Source organism: Desmodus rotundus, chromosome 2 (assembly GCF_022682495.2).
Source record: "Desmodus rotundus isolate HL8 chromosome 2, HLdesRot8A.1, whole genome shotgun sequence".
NCBI classification, from domain to species: Eukaryota; Metazoa; Chordata; class Mammalia; order Chiroptera; family Phyllostomidae; genus Desmodus; species Desmodus rotundus.
This window is the reverse complement of record NC_071388.1, coordinates 81526492-81547656: the sequence shown is the minus strand read 5'-3', so window position 1 is coordinate 81547656 and position 21165 is coordinate 81526492. Positions and strand designations below refer to the sequence as shown.

At 36.9% G+C, this 21165-nt stretch overlaps 1 protein-coding gene across 3 annotated transcripts in view; it reads right to left on the bottom strand.

Moving 5' to 3' along the window:
• The window catches only part of ZPLD1 (zona pellucida like domain containing 1), a 276647-nt gene that overhangs the window by 146007 nt on the left and 109475 nt on the right, over positions 1-21165 (bottom strand). The gene's annotated exons all lie outside the window — the stretch shown is intronic.

Genomic DNA, 21165 nt, shown 5'->3' with positions numbered 1-21165 from the left:
GAAAGATATTAATAACAACACAGTCTTCCTAGGGGATTTTAACACCCCCCTGTCAGCAATGGGTAGATCTTCCAAACAAAGAATCAACAAGGATACTGTGGCACTGAACAATCTTCTAGACCAAATGGACTTAATTGATATGTATACACAGCAACTTTCACCTCAAAGAAGCAAAGTGTCCATTCTTTTCAAATGCACATGGAACATTTTCAAAGATAAACCACATGACCACATGATAGGACACAAAACGAGCCTCAAAAAATTCAAGAAAACTGAAACTATATCAAGCATGTGTGTGGATCAAAATGGACTGAAACTAGAAACCAACCTCAAGAAAAAAACTCAACAACATTCAAATACATGGACACTGAATAACATGTTATTAAATAATTAATAGGTCAACAATGAGATCAAGGAAGAAGTCAAAAATTATATAGAAACATGAAAATGAACACACAACAACCCTAAAGCTATGGGACACATTGAAGGCAGTACTTAGAGGGAAGTTCATAGCAATACAGGCCTATCTAAAGAGGATAGAAAAATCTCAAATAAATAACCTAACCCTACAACGACGACAAAAAAAAGCCCAGACTGAGTAGAAGGAAGAAAATAACCAAGATCAGGGCAGAAATAAATGACATGGAGACTAAAAGAACAATTCAAAGGATCAATAAATCTAGAAGCTGGTTCTTTGAAAAGATTTACAAAATTGGCAAACCTTTAACCACTCATCAAGAAAAAAATAGAGAGGACCCATATAAATAAAACCAGAAGTGAAAGAAGTGAAGTTACAACTGATATCACAGAAATTCAAAGGACTGTAAGAAATTACTATGAACAACTATATGCCAAGAAATTGGACAACCTGAGCAAAACGGACAAATTTCTGGAAACATACAATCTTCCAAAGCTGAATCAAGAAGAACCCAGAAAGCCTGAATAGACTGACAACAACTAGTGAAATTGAAGCAGTAATCAAAATACTCCTGGCACACAAAAGCCCTGGACTATATGGTTTCACAGGTGAATTTTACTAAACATTTAAGGAAGAACTAACTCCTATCCTTCTCAAACTATTTCAAAAAATTCAAGAAGAAGGAAGACTCTCAAACACTTTTTACGAGGCCAGTATCATTCAAATCCAAAACAAAGTAAAGACACAACAAAGAAAGAAAACTAAGGCCAATGATAATAGATGCTAAAATCCTCAACAAGGTACTGGTAGCCAGATTCAGAAATACATTAAAAGGATCATACACCATGATCAAGTGAGATTCATCCCAGGGATGCAAGGATGGTATATCTGCAAATCAATAAACATAATACACCACATAAACAAAATGAAGGACAAAAATCACATGATCATATCAATAGATGTAGAAAAAGCATTTGATAAAGTACAGCACCCATTTATGATAAAAACACTGAACAAAGTGGTACTAGAGGAAGCATACCTCAACATAATAAAGGCCATATACAAGAAACCTACAGCCAACATTATAATCAACAGGCAAAAACTAAAAGCTTTCCCACTAAGATCAGGAACAAGACAAGGGTATCTGCTTTTACCACTTCTATTCAATATAGTACTGGAAGTTCTAGCCACAGTGATCAGACAAGGAAAAGAAATAAAAGGCATCCAAATTGGAAAGGAGGAAGTAAAACTGTCATTATTTGCAGATGATTGGATAGTGTACATAGAAAACCCTATAGTCTCTGCAAAAAAACTACATGACCTAATAAGTGAATTTGGCAAAACAGCAGGATACAAAGTCGATATTCAGAAATTGAAGGCATTTTTTGTACACTACCAATGAAATAATATTTATTAAAATTATACTATGTGCTAGAGGCTTTTCTATTAGCTGGTGATATAGGAAATGACAAAAATCCAGTCATTAGAGAACTTCATCCTAGTAGGAATGGCAGATAATAAACAAAATGTAAATGTATATAGTATGCCACATAGTGGTAAGTGTGAAGGAGAAAAATTAAGCAAATAAAGGCAGTGGGAAATGCCATATGAGGGTAAGCTGTAATGTAAATAGAGTGGTCGAGTCCATTCCACAGCAGAGAGGAGGTTACAGTTTATTTTAGAAAAACTAGTTCATGCCATTGTGCACCTTAAAACTCTTCTGAGTCACATTAAAACCTAGAGTAAAATCTAAAAATTCATACATTTGGTCTCCTACCTACCGTTCCAACCTCTCCTTCACCATAGCCTCCAGAAGGTTCCATTCAGTTTCGCAGCACTCTAAATGTTTCTGCCTCAACATCTTTGCATTAACTGTCCCCTCTATCTGGAACATTCTCTCTCAGGTCTGCTTTCAGCAGGCTTTTATGAGTTATCACCTCACATGAGTTGCCTTTACTAGGCATTCTATCTCAAATAGTGCAACCATCTGCCAAGATGTGCTTACCTTATTTGGTTTCCTTATAGAGCCTGTCACCATCATTTTGTGTACATATTTTCTTATTTTTTTTATTATCTGTCTTTTGCCACTAGAGTGCATGCTTCATGAGGACAGAGACTCGTGCTCTGTCTAGTCACTGCTTCATCCCCAACCTAGTGCTGTATCTGGCACAGGAAGCTATCTGTAAATACTTGGTCATTGATTGAATCAATGAGTGAATGCAAATTCAAATTCTAGTTATTTTCATTCAGAAAAATGTATTGCACACACACCATGTGCCAGACATTGGCACAATTCTTTTTTTTAAAGATTTTATTTATTTCTTTTTATTTTTTTTTCATAGCAATATTTTTTTCTTGTATATTCCCTCAGGCAAGGGAAATAAAACAAAAAATAAACAAATGAGACTACAGCAAATAAAAATGTTGTTGCACAGCAAAGGTGGTGAGGGACAAATACCATATGATCTCACCTTTAACTGGAACATAATCAACAAAAAAAAGCAAACAAAATATAACCAGAGACATTGAAGTTAAGAACAATCTAACAATAGCCAGAGGGGAGGGGGGAGGAGACAGTGGGGAGAGGGGTTTACAGGAACTACCATAAAGGACACATTGGCACAATTCTTGACATTTGTCTGGACTGTAGAGTCCAGGCTAATTGTCCTACCTTATTCAGAATTAGAGAAATATGTAATTCTAGTGGTAAAAGTACTTTTAAAATGACTTTTTAAAATTCAACCACTCCAGGAAACTGAAGCTAAAAGATGTTGAATAAGATGTTCAAATCTTATAACTAACTTAAAGAGCACAGTAAAAACTTCCCCCAGTAGAAGACATGTCACTGTGAGTCCATCGCTTCTTTCATGATGACAACATCGTAATGAGAAAGTGAGCAGCAAAACGTCTCAGGCTCCGGAACAGTGTAAATTTAGGGAATGTTCACACGGGATGTCAAATGATATCAATGTTCAATATAAACCATAGGTTCTTATATATTTTATGTAAAATGAATAGATAATAACTTTCCTTTGCAATTTTTTGCTGTGAAGCCCTGAATGGATATACTTAAAATGTATTATGAGGATCACATTTTCAGGTAGACTGTGGATGTCCAAAGTCAAAGCTTGGAAACAACAAAAATTTTGTGTTTAGTACACCTTTGATTCAAGGACTGACCACCATTATCTCCTTACTCTCCCAAGATCCCAGTAAATAAAGCTACAGGATTTAAAAAGGTATAAATATCAACCAAGAGAATGCGGTTAAGGGAGGAGCATCAATAGTGAATAAGTTCCAAGAATCCTCTGGAACACGAGTGGATGTAGGTGTAAAGAGGAAGAAGCCAAAAGAAACACAGTCTAGTGCTTGCAGAAGGACACACGGATGAGGGAAAACCTGTTTTTCTGCAGAATCCCAGGAGGCTTATCCACTCAGAAATGTCAAGTGCTTAGGAAGCCAAAGGTAAGAACTGATGTTAAAAGCTAGGAGATAAACTGAAAGTTTGTATAAAAAAGATTTCACAGGACACGTGATGTCAAACTTTACCAGCTAAATGAACTTCTCCTAGGCGATGAACCAAAAGTCCACAAAGTAACAGCCAGATGGCCACTCTCGTGGTGTCATTTCAGAGGACTCAGGCCATCTGGCTGCTATACTGTGGGACTCGGCACATGTCAGGGCGTATCTGGGGCTGTTCATTTTCTTTAGGGAGGAACCTTTGGTTCAGTTGGACACAATGAGGTCAAAGGCTGGATTTTAACTGAGGAAAAATATCTGGAAGTTTTCATTAACTAGAAGGCAGGTTTGGATTGCTAGAGGCCATCGTTTTCACCATTTGGTAAAACGAAACCAATATAAAGCGAAGCAGAGCCTAAATATAGGAAGAAGCGAAGTCCTAAAAACCTCATGGAGCACCTGGCTACAAAGGTGCCTTTACTCAGAGTTACCAATGGAATTCAAGAGTAAATCAAATGCATATTTTGCTTAATGAAAATGTTCAACATCACAGAAAATACATGGGGGGACTCCCAAAACAAGAATTTATTTATGAAAAATTGTGTATTTATTCTTATATGTTTCTCTCGCCTTCAAAGTACTCTCCATTTGATGCAATTCAACTAATGAGATGTTTTTCCCACTGCTCAAAACAGTTTTTGAACTCATTGATTTTGATGCCTTTTAGTGTTTCTGCTGTTTTTTGTTTCACCTCTTCCACATTGGCAAAATGTTTCCCTTTAAAAAGGACTTTTTTCTCCTTGGACACTTCTCTTATCCAAGGAGGACCCACAGAGGGCCCAGACGCTTATGAAATGATGCTCAACATCTCTAGCCATAGAGAGATGCAGATTAAAACCACAATAAGATACCACTTCACACCTGGCAGAATGGCCATCATAAACAAATCAACAAACAAATGTTGGAGAGGCTGCAGAGAAAAGGGAACCCTAGTACATTGTTGGTGGGAATGCAGACTGGTGAGGCCACTGTGGAAAACAGTACAGAATTTCCGCAGAAAACTAACAATGGGTCTGCCTTTTCACCCAGCAATTCCGCTGCTGGGAATATACCCTAAGAACCCTGAAAAAGCAATTCAGAAGAACCTAGGCGCCCCAATGTTCATAGCAGCACAATTTACAATAGCTAAGTGCTGGAAGCAACCTAAGTGCCCATCACTAAAGGAATGGATCAAAAAAAATTTGGTACATTTACACAATGGAATTCTATGCAACAGAAAGAAAGAATGAGCTCCTACCCTTCACAACAGCATTGATGGAACTGGAGAGCATTATGCTAAGTGAAATAAGCCAGATGGTAAAAGACAAATGCAACATGATCTCACCTATAAGAGGAATCTAACCAACAAAACAAACAAGTGAGCAAAATATAACCAGAGACAATGAAATAAAGAACAGACTGACAGTAACCAGAGGGGAGGGGGAAGAGGAATAATGGACAAAAATAGGGGAAGGGCCATCAAGGAACATCTATAAAGGACACATGGACAAAGCTTAAGGGGGTAGGTTCGAGGGTGGGAAGATGGGATGGGTGGGGCAGGGGGGATGATAACTGTACTTGAACAAGAATAAAAAAAAAATTTAATGACTTTTTTCACCTGGGGAAATAAAAAAAATTTGCCCGAGGTGGCATTGGGTGAATAGTGAGGATGGGCCATGTGGGTTCATGCTGTTTTGATCAAAAACTGCTGATCATTCAGTGCAGAGTGGGCAAGTGCTTCATAAATCTCCCCTTATGAAATGAGCAAACACATTGAAAGAGTCTTCAAAAAAAATTTCATTAAAGCCAAATGCAGCCTCTCACAACAATGCCAGCTAGTTCACTCATACAGATGGGTTCCTAGAGCACTCACCTAGAAGGGGGAGCCTGCACTACAAGGGGCCTGCTCTCCAGAAGACATTCTGGTTTTTTGGAGGGTACCCCCTCATATTATGAGATCATTTTTCATAATTTAGTTTTATTTTTCCATATTCTTATATAAATGGAGTATGGATTAGAGAAGGAATATATTTAAAGATATGAGGTGAAGTGGTACATAGTCTTCTGTATTTTGGGAGATTTTATTTACTTTTATAAGTTAAAGTGTTTTTTAATAATAGCAATAAAACTTTTTAAGGAAAAAATATGTAAGACAAGACAAGAGCTGAGAGAGATAAAAACCCATTGGATCTAAAATACAGGCATTAGGGAGTCAGGAAGCACATTTTGGAAAGAAGTGAAAGAAATGAGGGTAACCGATGACAACGCTGAATTCTGCCTTAATGCTGTGGTCCCGGGAAGCAGTAGCAGTTAAAGAAATTACTCTACCTTCTGTGTTCCAAAAAAATTACTCTCTTTTTTGTGCTCCAGAAAGTGTCTTATTGCAAAGAAACATCGTTCCTCATAGGACTTAGATCAGACTCATAGGTGCCCCCTCTTGTCCACCTATGATAAAGCTAGACACAGATCCTCCAAATTCCCATTCTTTGTTTCCTAATGCTTAGCTAACTGTTTCGTTTCCACTAACAAGTTAGAATAAAATGCTTGTTTACTATATAGCGGTTACATTTTCTTCCTTCAGGCCACTTGCCTTTGATCTACATTCAGCCTGAGCCACTATAGGACCTCTTTTTTTTTTTATTGTGTTTTTCCCATTGAAATTTATCCCCTTATTCCTCCCCCACCCCACAATCACACACTGTTGTCCATGCTCATGACTCCTTTTACCATTTTGCTTGCTTCCTCCACCCTTAATGCCCCTGCTGAGAATATACTAACTAACCTGGGGATAACAGCCTCTGATCTACTGTCTTTTCCCAGCCACGGGCCCTCATCCCATTTCCCAACCTGGTTCTTTCCAGCCTTGCTTCCTCTAAAAGCAAAGCCCTTTTCTCACTAGTCTTTGAGACGCTTGCAGAGCTTATGGCCCAAGCATTCTCCCTATTGCAATAGTCTCCTTCCTCCCTCTTGCAATAAAATCTCTCCTTACCTAAGCCTGCTTTTGTTTTTCTTTGATACTAATTAAAAGTTCAAGGAGTAAAGATTGACTCTAGAGAAACACTAAGGAAAAAAGTCAGAAAAAAAGACAGAATTCTCAACAGAACTGAAATCAGCATGCAGATTGATGTGCGGGGAAGCTGGCTAAGTTATTGAGATTTCAAACTGATGAAAGAAAAAAAACATGCCAATTGCCCACACAGAACAAAAGTCTCCTTGGATCCCTTGATACAAAGTAGGGCTAGAGATAATGGCTCAACCCAGGATGGGAAGACGGAAGGCAGGGTTGTGGTCAAAAGAAGCCCAAAGCCAGGGCCTATGGGACACAGATGCAGTCTATAAATGAGTGGTGGCAGGCAGCACCTGGAGGATGCAGCAGTCCCCACCTCTTTATCCATGGGGGATGTTTCAGGTGGACGCCGGAAACCACAGATAGTCCTGAACCCTATATATACTATTTTTTTTCCTATACATACCTATGATAAAGTTTAGTTTATGTATTTGGTACATTAAGAGATTAACAACAATAATTGATAAAAAGAGAAAATTACAACAATATACTGTAATAAAATTTATGTGACTGTGCTCATGCACTGGCTCTCTCTCTCTCTCTCTCACACACACACACACACACACACTCACACACACCAAACCTGATAACCAAGATGGCTACCAAGTGACTAACAGGTGAGGGGCATGCAGTGAGGACACGCTGGACAAAGGGGTAATTCACGTCCAGGGTGGGACAGAGTGGGACAGCGTGAGATTTCATCCCACTACTCAGAGTGGCATGAAATTTAAAACTTACAAACTTGTTTCTGGAATTTTTTATTTAATATTTTCAGACCACAGTTGACCATGGTAACGGAAGCTGAGAAAGTGAAACTGTGGGTAAGGGAGGACTGTAACACTGTGCTAAATGTTAAAGCAACACCATCGCGAAAGTCAAAATCCAAACTGTCAACTCATGTTAATGAAAATAACTGTCGATCCCCTCCTTCCAGGCATATGTCACAGCGGCAACCTTAATGAGAGCTTCAGCGTGTGAGGAATCTGAAGTTGTACAAAAGCCATGAGGAAGAACACCTTTTAGGCTGCAGTCCTTACGATCTTACTTTTCAATAGAAGTTGTGAAGCCTCAGGTGCTGAAAACTAAGCTTTTCCTACTGCTCAATGAACATTTTTAGGACAGCTCAGCAAGAGTGGTTCTGATCTTTTGTCCTGAGGCACTAATTCTAGAAAGGGGGACACAAAAGTCAGCTTTTAATGACAAGCATTTGCAGCAATGAAAGTAAATTCATTATTATCCCTGTTATTATCATGCTTAGTGTTAAGAACAATTACAGCAGAACCTTTGCTTTCAGATCTAGTGGGTTAGCCTAAAGCAGTAATTCTCAGCTATTCTTGGTAGGACACATAAGTAGGGTGGCTGGTTGTCATAATGTTACTAATAATTCCAAACAAAACATCTATTTCATGTATTTATGTCTTCTTGTATGCTCTTAAAGCTTATTATAAATGATGGATGTAAATAAAAATCTGTTCATTGCAAGTTATTTAAATTTTGAAAGTTTGGAAATAACCAATTTGGGGTTGGCTTAAAATTTTGTAATATATGCATAAAAATACAGCATATATATTCTGTAGATCTATACTTAGAATCTATCTATATAGATCAATATAGACCTAGAAGGATAGCTGCAATATGTCTTTGAGAATAAAAAAGCAAGTTACAGGATGAGATGAGACACACACACAGATATATTCCCAAAAGATCAACGTGGAACCAGTAACTGTGGCTCCTTCTAGGAAGCAGATTTTGGGGTCAAGAGGGGTAAGAGTATGACTTACAATTTTTTGTTTCATATATTTCTGTATTATTTTTTTACAATAAATAAGTGGTGTTTTTATAATTTAAAATATTGATTTTGATTTTTTTTAATTAATGCTAGGAACAGATAAATATTCTCCGAAAAACTGGCCAGTTTGTGTTCAACATGGGAATGCACTTAGAGAATGAATGAAGGGTGATGTATAAAATATGCAACTGCTTTACAATCCTTAAAACAGCTATACCCCCAAAATAGTGAGGACATTTCAGACTCAGGGAAAGCCAGCATCACCAGAATTTAAAAATACCCTTTGAACTATGCCTCAGCCTGTGGAAATAAAAGCCAACTGGCACTCATGATTAGGAAGAAAACGTTAACAAAATTTTCTGCCACACTTAGAAATGCATTGCTTTTATTTTCCTTAATCTCATTTTGTTATTTATTAGCCCTCTGCTCACGCACATGCTTCACTAATCCCTCAGAGCTCACTTACAAAACACAATTCCAAAGATAAATTTATTAAGCCTTTCAAGAGGCCAACAACAGAATTTTTAACCAAGCACGGGGCCCTTCTGAGAGAAAGGCCCTGTGCCAAAGTGTGAGTCACACATCCTCAAAGCAGGCCCAGGACTTCACCAAGAGAAACGCAAGAAGTCGTCCCACTACCACTTATTGGGGCTTGTGGAAACGTGTCTGTAGAATATGTGCAGGAAGCAGAGGCTGAGCCACTCTGCTCTATAAAGAGCAGTCTGAGCCTCTGAACACGGCAACCACAATGGAAGTTTATCGCGTATCTATCTCTTCTGTTGTTCAGTAATGCTTTTAGTTTGTTTTTCAATACGCTATTTCATTGATAATGAGCACAAAAAGTATAAGTGCATGTTTATTCTTTTAAATAAGCTTTTAAGTTCTGTTTCTCAAGAAAATTGATGATACGCATGTAATTTGTAATGTGTTTGCCAGTGTTTACCGTCTACATTTGGAGCCATGGTGATTTTGCGGACTGAAAAACCAGATGTCAGAATTTGCTGAAGAATTATCAGCATCCACTTCAAGTGAATAGCTAATTTAAGAAAAATTTATCAAAGACAATAATTTAACCTGTACAGATGTACAACTTTATCAAGCATAACTTTTCATTAAGATCAAAAGATTTTGCTTATAAATTAATTTTACTTATTTTCATAAACTTATGAAATGTGAAATAATAGCTGTCATTGGGCTGGCCTCATTAACTGTAAAACTTTGTACAAGTGAAATGATGCCAGTTAGTTTATAGTAGTGTTATCATATGCTATAAGCAGAAAATGAATTAATTCCAATCATCATTTAATAATTTTATCCAAATGACAGAATCAAAGATGAAGTGTTTGTAAGTTCTTCCCATCAAAGATGAAACATTTTACCTTTTTTTTTCCCGTTACCATTTATGTTGTCCATGTCCGTGAGTCCTTTTCCTTTTTGCTTTAATCAACGTTACTGAAATATAATTTAAATATGATAAAATGCACCCATTTTAATTGTATTGATAATAAATGTTGGCACGTGATACACTTAGATGACTACCACCGTCACAGTGAAGAAATAGAATATTTTCATTATCCCAAACCATTTGCTAATAACTCTTAGTATTCAACTCTTTCACCGCAGGAAAACACTCGCCTGCTGCCGTTACAAATTAACTTTGCTCTAAAACTTCATATAAATGGAATTGTACGACATATATATGCTCTTTTGTATCTGAATTCTTTGACCCAGCATGACTTTTGAGATTCCTTTATGTTGTTGCAGGTGCCAGTTTGTTCTTTGTCGCTGAGTACTCTTTAAGCCTGTAAATACACCGTGAGTCATATAGCCCTTTATCTGTTGATATTTGGGTGTTTCGGGTTCGGAACTATTATGATACAAGCTCTTATGTTGTGCAGCTCTCTGGGTGGACACATGTTTTCTCTTAGATACCTCAGAGTGGGGTTTCAGGGTCATATGTTAAATGTATGCTTCATTTTATAACAATCTGACAAAATATATTCCAAAATATTTTTATACTCCTACAAGCAATGAATGCAACTTCTTCTAAATGCTGTACGTCTTTGCCAACACATAAAAAAAACTTACCATTTTTTGAAATATATTGTTTTAGCTCATTGTGATTTTAATATGCATTATCCTGATAACTAATTATGCCCAACATCTTTTTATTGGCCATTATATATTGGCCAATCTATTTTGGCCATTAGTATACCTATTTTGTGAAGTGTATATTCAAATATCTTGCCAAATTTTGTCGGGTTATTTATGTATTCATTATAAACTAGCAGCTGTTATAGCCTGAATATAAGTCCTTTTTCATATAAATGTATTACAAATATTTTTTCCTACTCTGTGGAAGTATAAAGTGGTTTATGCTATATTCACAGAAGTGTGCAGTGATCATCACTATATAATTTTAGAATATTGTCATTATCCCAAACAAAACTCTGTACCCATTATCAACTACTCTCCATTTTTTTTCTTCCCCATATCCTGGCAACTACTTTCTGTCTCTATAGAGTTGCTTACTTTAGACATTTCATATGAATGGAATAGTACAATATGTGGTCCTTTTTGACCGCTATCTTTTACTTGGCATAATATTGTCAAGTTCATTCGTGTGGCAGCATGTTTCAGTACTTCATTGCATCGTCAGATAATATTCACTATGTGGATATGTCATTATTTTAACCATTCATTAGTTAATAGATATTTTGGTTTCTCCCACTTTTTGGTATTATATATGATGCTGTTATGAACAGACATGTATAAGTTTATGTGTGGAAATGTGTTTTTATTTTGTGTATATACTGAGGAATGGAATTGCTGGGCACTGCTTAACATTTTAAGGAACTACCAAACTGTTCCCCAAAGTAGTTGCACTATTTGACCATATTACCAATAATAAATGGGTGTTTCAATTTCTCTACCTTTTAGACATTTCTTATTGTGGTTGGTTGTTTTTGTTTATTTGTTTTTTGTATTTTAGCCATCCTATTAGGTGTGAAGTGCTATCTTGTGATTTTTATTTGCATTCCCTAATGTCTAATGACATTGACCATGTTTTATATAATTATTGGCCATTTGTAGACTTTTGGAGAAATGACTTCTCAAATCCTTTGGCCATTTTTAATTGAGTTTTTGTCTTTTTATATTTGAGTTGTTTACACATCATGAATTCAAGTGTCTTAATATATGTATGATTTCCTAATGCATTGACATCAGCCTGTAGGTTGTCCATTTTCTTGATGGTGTCCTTTAGAGCACAAAAATATTTTTATTTTGATGATGTGCAGTTTATGTATTTTTTCTTTTTTGCTTATGCTTTTGTGTCATATCTAAGAAGCCATTGCCTAGTGCAAGGTCACAAAGATTTAACTTAAATATTTTTTCCAAGGTTGTTACAGACTTATTTATTACAATCAGTTCTCTGAAGTAATTTTAGTTAATTTTTTATATACGGTATGACATAGAGGTCTTTTTTCATTTTTTGCATGTATGTGCTCAGTTATCCCGGCACCAGCACCATTTGCTGAAAATGACTATTATTTCTCCATTAAATCATCCTGGTATCAATGCATATAAATATACAAGTGCATTCTAAAGGGGCCGCAGCTTTTACCTCCTGCGTAGAATTGATTTGTGTGTTTGTGTGTGGGTGTGTGGAGGAGCATGCAATATATATAATGTTAGGTGTGTATTCTCTTATCCCTGGTACAAAATGCATATTACTTCTAAAAGAAAGACAATACTGTGACCAAAACATTTATTTTAATTTAAAATCACTGTCTTGTTTTCAAAGCAATTGGAAGAAAAAAACTTTTTTTCTTCGTAAAGATAAAACTTCTAAAAAAAACAGGTTTTAAAATAAAAATACTAGTATACCATAAGGCACTGCATTAAAAAGGATTATAAGCAAGGAAAGAAATTCACTCACATGAAAACTTAATAGTTCCTGATCTCAAACACCAAAATAGAAACCAACTTTTAAAAAAAGAGATGCTAGCTGTTGAGAAGGCTGGTTTAGTACCACCAATGTACTCAACACTGTGAAAGAAATATGAATATAGTCTGGCCTTACATCTTCTGAGCTTTGCTGATTGCACTATATGGAAAGATGCATCTGTTCCTCTCTTAGAACAGATAGTAGAGTCTTTAAAAGAATACTCAAAAAATCTACAGGGATTCTGAGGCAGGACCGTTAAACATAGAACTCAATGCATGTGGCTGTTCACTTGATGCTGTGCATACCACACACCCTGCTAATGTTCATCGACGCCGTCTCCGAAACATGGAAATTAAGGCTTCATTTAGTGCTAACAGTGGCAACATTTCAAAGCCAGATATTACTGAAGACAAATGGATACTTTGGCCTGAAATATTGAGCTTTTACAAAAGCATTTCTTCTCTAAACTGAGGCTTTGCTTATCTGTTCACCTGTAAGAAAAGAAAAAAAAAGTGTCTACTCTCTAATTTTTTAAGAATAAAATGAATAAATGCAATAAAATGATAAGTACATGAAGAGTTTTGTGGGAGACAGAGGTTTATTCAGTTTTAAAAACATACTTTCTAGGGGGCTCCCATCAAGGTAGCAGCATAGGTAAATGCAGTACTTCAATCCTTGCACAACCGCATTGAAATTACAACTAAACTACAGAGCAACCATCATTCAGAACCATCCGAAATCTAGCTGGAAACAAAATCCTATTATTAAGGATATAAAGAAGAAGCCACATTGAGACTGCTAGGAGGGGCAGAGACTCAAAACAAGGGGGTCCCACACCCATGAATGGTAGATAAAAATCAGGAGGATATCACAGTTGCAGAGGTCCCCCCATAGGACTGAGAGGTCCCAGCCCCATACCGGATCCCTCCAACGCCAAAAAGAGAAGTCTCCATAAATTCTGGCTGTAAAAATGAGCTCAAATTGTGGCTGAGTGAGATGAAGGGCATCTGGAGCCCCAGACATTTCTCTTAAAGGGCCCACACACTGACTCACTAGGACTCATTTGCTTGAGCTCCAGCACTGGGGCACCAGGGACATACAAGGCAGAACTGAGTTGTCTGATATCAGTTGAGAGCTGGAGAAATAGCATTCTCCTTGACAGAAGTGCTGGCAGAGGCCATAGTTTTTTTCTGGGCCCTTCTTCTCAGAGAGCTGGCAGGCAGACACTAAGTCTGAGACTTCATCAACCTGGCTAACACTGTTAGCCCTGCCCTCTGATTTCTTGAGTCCCTGACCCACCCAACTTGCAGGTCCAACTGAAGCCATTTCCAATGGCATTTCTTTAAAAAAAAAAAAAGGTGTATTTTTCATAATCATTTAGTCCCCTCATAGACCCTCTCCCTGCAATCACCCCACTTTTGTCCATGTCCATGACTTCTTTTTCCTTTTTGCTTAAACCCTCCACCTCTTCACCTCCCCCTTAGCTGTTATCTGCTCTCCATCTGTGATTTTGTCTCTCTTTTGCTTGTTAGTGCAGTTTGTTTATTAGATTCTACATACGAGTGAAATCATAAGATATTTGTCTCTCTCTGACTGATTTATTTCACTTAGTATAATGTTCTCTAGGTCCATCCATTCTGTCACAAAGTGTAAAATCTTTCTTCTTTTTCATGGCTGAGTGGTATTCCATTGTGTAAATGTCCCATAGTTGTTTTATCCACTCATCTATGGATGGACACTTGGGCTGCTTCCATATCTGGGCGATTGCAAAGAGCACTGCAATGACCATGGGATGCTTACATTCTTTTGAGTTAGTGTTTAGGGTTCCTTCAGATATATTCTCAGAAATGAGATCACTGGGTCAAAAGGCAGAGCCATTTTTAGTTTGTTCGGATATCTCCATACTGTTTTCCACAGTGGTTGCACCAATCTACATCCCCACCAACAGTGCAAAAGGGTTCCCTTTCTCCACACCCATGGCAGCAATTGTTGTTTGCTGATTTCTTGAGGATAGTCGTGAGATTGTATCTCATTGTATTTTTAATTTGCATTTCTCTGACGATCAGTGGTGTTGAGCATCTTCTCATATGTCTATTGGCCATTTGTATGTCCCCTTTGGAGAAATGTCTATTTAGGTCCTTTGCCCATTTTTTAATTGGGTTGTTTGGGGGGTTTTTTGGTGTTGAGTTTTTTATGTGCTTTATAAATTTTGTTTATTAACCCCTTATCATATATATTGGCAAATATGTTATCCCATTTTATGGGTTGTCTTTTTATTGTGTTGATTATTTCCTTTGCTGTGCAAAAACTTTAAAATCAGTAACAAGACAGGGATGTCCACTTTCACCTCTCTTATTCAACATAGTACTAGAAGTCCGAGCCACACCAATCAGACAAGAGGAAATAAAAGGCATCCAAATTGGAAAGGAAAAAGTAAAACTGTCTTTTTTTGCAGATGACATGATACTCCACATAGAGAACCACAAAGATTCCTATAAGAAACTGCTAGAACTGATCAATGAATTCAGCAATGTAGCAGGATACAAAATTAATATCTAGAAATCAGTTGTGTTTTTATATGCCAATAATGAACTAACAGAAAGGGAAACTAAGAAAATAATCCCATTCAGAATTGCTTCAAAAAGAATAAAATACCTACAAATAAACCTAACCAAGGATGTAAAAGACCTGTACTCAGAAAATTACAAAACACTGAAGAAAGAAACTGAAGAAAATACAAATAAGTGGAAGCACAGACCATGTTCCTGAATAAGAAGAATTAACATCATTAAAATGTCCATACTACCCAAAGCAAACTATAGACTGAACACAATTCCTATCAAGATTTCAATGATGTATTTCACAGAACAAATATTTCAAAAATGCATATAGACCTACAAGAGGTCCTGTGTACTAACAGTGATCCTGAGAAAGGACAAAGTTGGGGGAATCACACTACCTCATATCAAACTATACTACAAGGCCATAGTAATCAAAACAGCTTGGTATTCATATAAAAATAGAAACATAGATCAATGGAACAGAACAGAGAGGCCAGAAATAAATCCACACCTCTATAGTCAATTAATATTCAACAGTGGAAGCAAGCACATACAATGGGCTAATGGTAGTCTATTCAATAAATGATGTTGGGAAAACTGGACAGATGTACAGAAAAAAGAAACTAGACTACCTTCTTATGCCACACCCCAAAATAAATTTAAAAAACAAGACAACAGGCCCTGAATGGAGCCACTTAGACCCCCTTGCTGTAAATGAAGACTTAATAACTACTCACGGTTAACATTCCCCAGTCATCTGAACTTTAACCAGCCAACTTGGAATTTCCTAGTCAGCACTGGGAGGAAACCTTCAACAGACCTCTTCCTTCCCCCTAAAGCAATGCATTCTTTGCTAATCTTTTCTTTTTTCCTTTCCCTCTCTCCCCCTCTCTTTCCTTCTCTCTCTCTGCCTTTAAAAATCTTCCCTTTTCTGAAGCTCAATGGAGTTCCTTTCTATTGCTAGGTGGCATGCTGCCTGACTCATGAAACATTGAATAAAGCCAATTTGATCTTTAAATTTACTTCACTGGGTTTTTGCTATTTAATACAAGTATGCCTTGAACTATACTAAAATATACAATTCTCAAAAGTAAAATTGTTTTTTGCACCTTTGAAAAATAACCAACTATGTTTAATATAAAACCTCAATATTAAGAGACTTTTATCAAGAATGAATTCTCTTCCTTGCCCCTAAGTCAAATTTAGCTGTTTAAAATGATAATGTTTTCATTACTTTCCTAAAGTCTTAGCATTTCAATGGGGAAAATATTCTTAATAACTACAAATGTGATGCCAAATAGCATTGTTTTGGAAGTTTGAAGTCTCCTTCCTGGTAGATAGTTTCAAGGTGAACTTCGTCCTCTTGAGTAATCCATATTTTATACATACAAAATTCATGTGAAATTCTGATTTTCCAGTCACTTTGCTTTGTGAAAACCTAACCACTCTCAGTTAAATCAAAGCAAGTATGCAAGTAAATATTTGTATCTCTGTTCTCGTTTTCTAGAATCATAAGTTTAGGAAGGTGTCATCAGAATACTGTCAGCACAAAGTTTCTTTTTTAATAAGTCACAATATTTATTTTATGATCCCTGCCATTTGCAGTAATTCTTCTTCCAAAGGGTATATTCTTTCTTTAATAAACTGTGTCATGATCTCTACATACATGTAACACATTATTTCCCATGACAACATGATCAGTGTGCTCCTCAACTGTGAGTGACTTGCAGTGCAAATGCAGAACAGTCCACGTCACCTCCCAACCCGTAGCGAGAAGCTCTGTCATCCTATTTTTTAATTTTGTCTAGAGATGACCTATTGTTCCTCAGTATCTATGATTATTTCATTTTATGTTGAAATGAAAAGTGCAAACCATTGAATAGTTTGTAACAATCCTAGTATATTCAGTTTTATAGAATTAGCTCATTTTCCTATTTAAAATCAGAATATCATTCTTTTTCCTGATTGTAACTAAAAACTTTTAGAAGATGATTATCTTAAAAATTCTTAAGTTTCTTTTAAGATTAATATTTGTTGGGCCTACACTGCAAAACTGAAGCTTGGAGAAGTATAATGCCCTGAATGGCTAAATCCGGACTAACGATTAGACCAAGTGTTACAGAATCCAGCCTACCGATGCATTTCACTTGACAAGCTAAACGTTTAAAAACAACTCCATCACAGTCTTCCTTACGGAGGCATGAACTCTCCCAATTGCCATGCCACCACCACTTCCTGTAATTAGCCAGCCTCTTCACACGTTTCTATTACTTAGTTGTCCCACAAAGGCAGGCAGTTTTCAACACCCAATTAATAAAGCATCAGAAGTTTTAGATTAAAAGAATGTTAGTGTGTAAAGGATCTTAGAAATAGATTGTTCATTCCTCTAACTTTACTAACAAGGCACACACAAACGACTTGTTCAACATTAAATTAGTAGCAGAATAGCAGGAAAATAAAATTTCTCACTCCTGATATTTCCCTTTCATTGTAACACTTCATCTTCCAAGCCCTAAGTCTCAAATTTTCTTTTAACATAATGGAAAACTCAAGAGAGTAGAACCTTTTAGTGCCTACAAAATTATGTATTCCTGAAGCCTAAAACCGTAGGAAAAATTTAATAAGCAGTCAATTTTTGTTAATTAAATGAGTAATGAGTGCTTAGTCAGAAGGGCTGTGGGAAATAAGAGAATTAATATTGACTTAGGTTGCTTGCCAGGTACTTCATATATTTGATTATATTTAATCATTCCAAAAACGAGGTAGGGGAGAAATAATTGCCCCATTTTATAGATGAAAACTGAGAACTAGTGGGTAACAGTACACACAGTTTGCCTGAGACTAAAATCTTACACTCTTCACAACAGTGTTGCGCAGCTTGGCAGGGCTAATAATAGAATTCTTGAAATCAATGTACTTATACTGTCTAGGCAGGCTAAAACATACTAAGAGTCCTTATAATATCATAGGCATTATGCTAAGCTTTTTATCATTTAATACTATGCGTTAACTACTATTTTTATTCCCATTTTCCTGATGAGAAAACGAGGTACAGAGAATTTAAAAACTTGTTTAAAATCACATAACTATAGGACAGGATATAATATAAACCCAAAGATGTTGCTTCAATATCCATGCTCATAATTATTGTATTAAACTGGCACATAGACCAAGACGGCAGTTCTCAAAGTGTGGTTCCCTGATACGTAGCAGCAGCGTCACCTAGGAACTTGTTAGAAATGCTCATTTTAGGGCCCCATCCCAGACCTATTGAATCAGAATCTGTGGGGGTAACACTGAGTATGCTGTATTTTAACAGTTCTATATGTGATTATGAGTGGTGCTAATGTTTGAGAACCTATGAACTAAGAAGTGACACAGTTATTTTTAAGATGACCTTAGATCTAGCTTTACATATACAAGCTTCTAGAAATTATTGCACATGTATACAATTTAAATATATATATATATATATATATATATATATATATATATATATATATCCAATTGCACTGTATTGGAATTTTTTTATCTAATCAATATGTCATAAATATTTTCATATATTGATAATTTTTTTGAGAACTTAACTTTCAATGGCAGCTTAGCACCTGCTATGGACTGAATGTTTGTAAACCTCCACCAGAAAAATTTTTATATGCTGAAGACTTAATTTTTAATGTGATGATATTTGAAAGTGGAACCTTTGGGAGGTAGTTAGCTTTATTTTTTTTATTGTTGTTCAAATACAGTTGTCTCCATTTCCCCATCACCACTCCCCCTCACCCTACCCATCCCCGCCTCCCATCCTCAACCCTACCCCCTTTGGCTTTGTCCATGTGTCCTTTATATGTGTTCCTTGACAATCCTTCTCCTATTTTCCCCCCTTATCCCTCTCCCCCTGCCTCTCTGGTAACTGTCAGTTTGTTCTTTATTTCCATGTCTCTGGTTCTATTTTGCTTGCTTATTTGTTTTGTTGATTAGGTTCTACTTACAGGTGAGATCATATGGTATTTGTCTTTCACTGCCTGGCTTATTTCACTTAGCATAATGCTCTCCAGATCCCCCCATGCTGACATGAAGGGTAGAAGCTCTTTCTTTCATTCTGCTGCATAGCATCCCATTGTGTAAATGTACTACACTTTTTTGATCCATTCATTTACTGGGAACTTAGGTTGCTTCCAACACTTGGCTATTGTAAACTGTGCTGCTATGAACATTGGTAGTTAACTTTAAATGAGGTCATAAATTTGGAGATTCTACAGGATTAGTGCCCCAATAAAAGGAAGAGATCAGAGCAGCCTGCTCTAAGATTGTACCTCTATCTATCACATACACATACCAGAATTTACTAACAAAGTCCCTATTGTGTCAAGAATCAGGAAGGGTCTGAGACTTCACCCTACTTGTAAGCTAACAAGTTAGTCTGTTGCTGTTTCATGGATACTGGCAGAAGACACAAGACTCCTGAGTCAGAGGAAAAGATTGTATCACTTGCAGCACACAAAACAACAGGAGCGCCAGCATATCTGCATTTGTTCCCTTTGGCCCTAAGTCCCACAAGGGTGTGTCATGGTTCTGGCGGATACCTGCGTGCACAGAGGTTGTGTTACAGAGAGAAACCCAGAGCCAAAGGTCAAGGACTCCTTGATACAGAGCAATCATTGCAGCAATTAGAAGATAAGCCAGGCCCCCTCCTCTAGAGGAACACGCTATTACATGCCATCAGGCTATGGTCACCCTGACTGCTTAGCTGCCTATGAAACTATGCAATATCACAAGACACGTAAGTCTTGCAATCTTGTACACTTTGTTTGAACGTGGAGGATCTCAGGGCCCAGAACAGACTGCCCCTCCCAACGACTGTTGGACATTTAGACCACTTAATTTTTTTATTCATTTAAATAATGCCACCGTAAACCATCTTGTATTTAAAGTCTGTATCTCTTATTATTTACTTGAGATAAATTCCTAGAGATAGAATTACATGATCAGTAATTTTTAGCGTTTTTTAAGGTTTTGATAAATATTCCACTTAACAGATTGAATTAAAAAGCTTATTTCCAGATCGGAAGATGGCGGCAACATAGGTGGGAGTGGAATCCACTTCCCCTCAACGCCAGGGAAATACCTAGCTGATCTGAGGAGCAGAGCGAACAGCCAACAGTATTCCAGCATATACGAAGATCAGAGACCAAAGATAGAGGACATTGAAAGATCTGACGGTGAGACAACAAAACCTGGAGTGCTGAAAAGACTAGAGTTAGACCGTGTTAAACACATAAACGTCAGCTCAAGACCAGTGAGCACAGGAGAGTAAGGAGACAGCACCACCGAATCCCATTGGCATTCTACCATAGAAGTTCATATCATAAACCCAGGGAGTCAGAACAAAACAATTTAAGAAGCAGAGGCCAACAAGAAGAGCCTCACAAACAATGGGAAGACAAAGAAACAATTCCCAAATGAAAGGAAAGGAGGAAGTCTCAGAAAGAATACTAACCGAAAAAGAGGCAAGTCAACTATCAGATACTGAGTTCAAAGCAATGGTCATCAGGAAGTTCACTGAGCTCTCTGAGCTCAAAGAGAACTACCAGAAACTACAAGGAAACTACAATGAACTCACTGCAAACTATATCAACATGAAAAAGGAAATAGAAAATATCAACAAGAGCCAAGAGGAAATGAAGAATACAATTTCTGAATTGAAGAACACAGAAGAAGGAATTAAAAGCAGACTTGATGAAGCAGAGGTTCGGATCAGCGAGCTGGAGGATAAAGTAGAAAAAAACACTCAGAAGGAGCAAGAAAAGGAAAAGAGGCTCAGAAAGAATGAAGAGGCAATAAGGGAAATGCAGGACAACATGAAACGTAACAATATCCGTA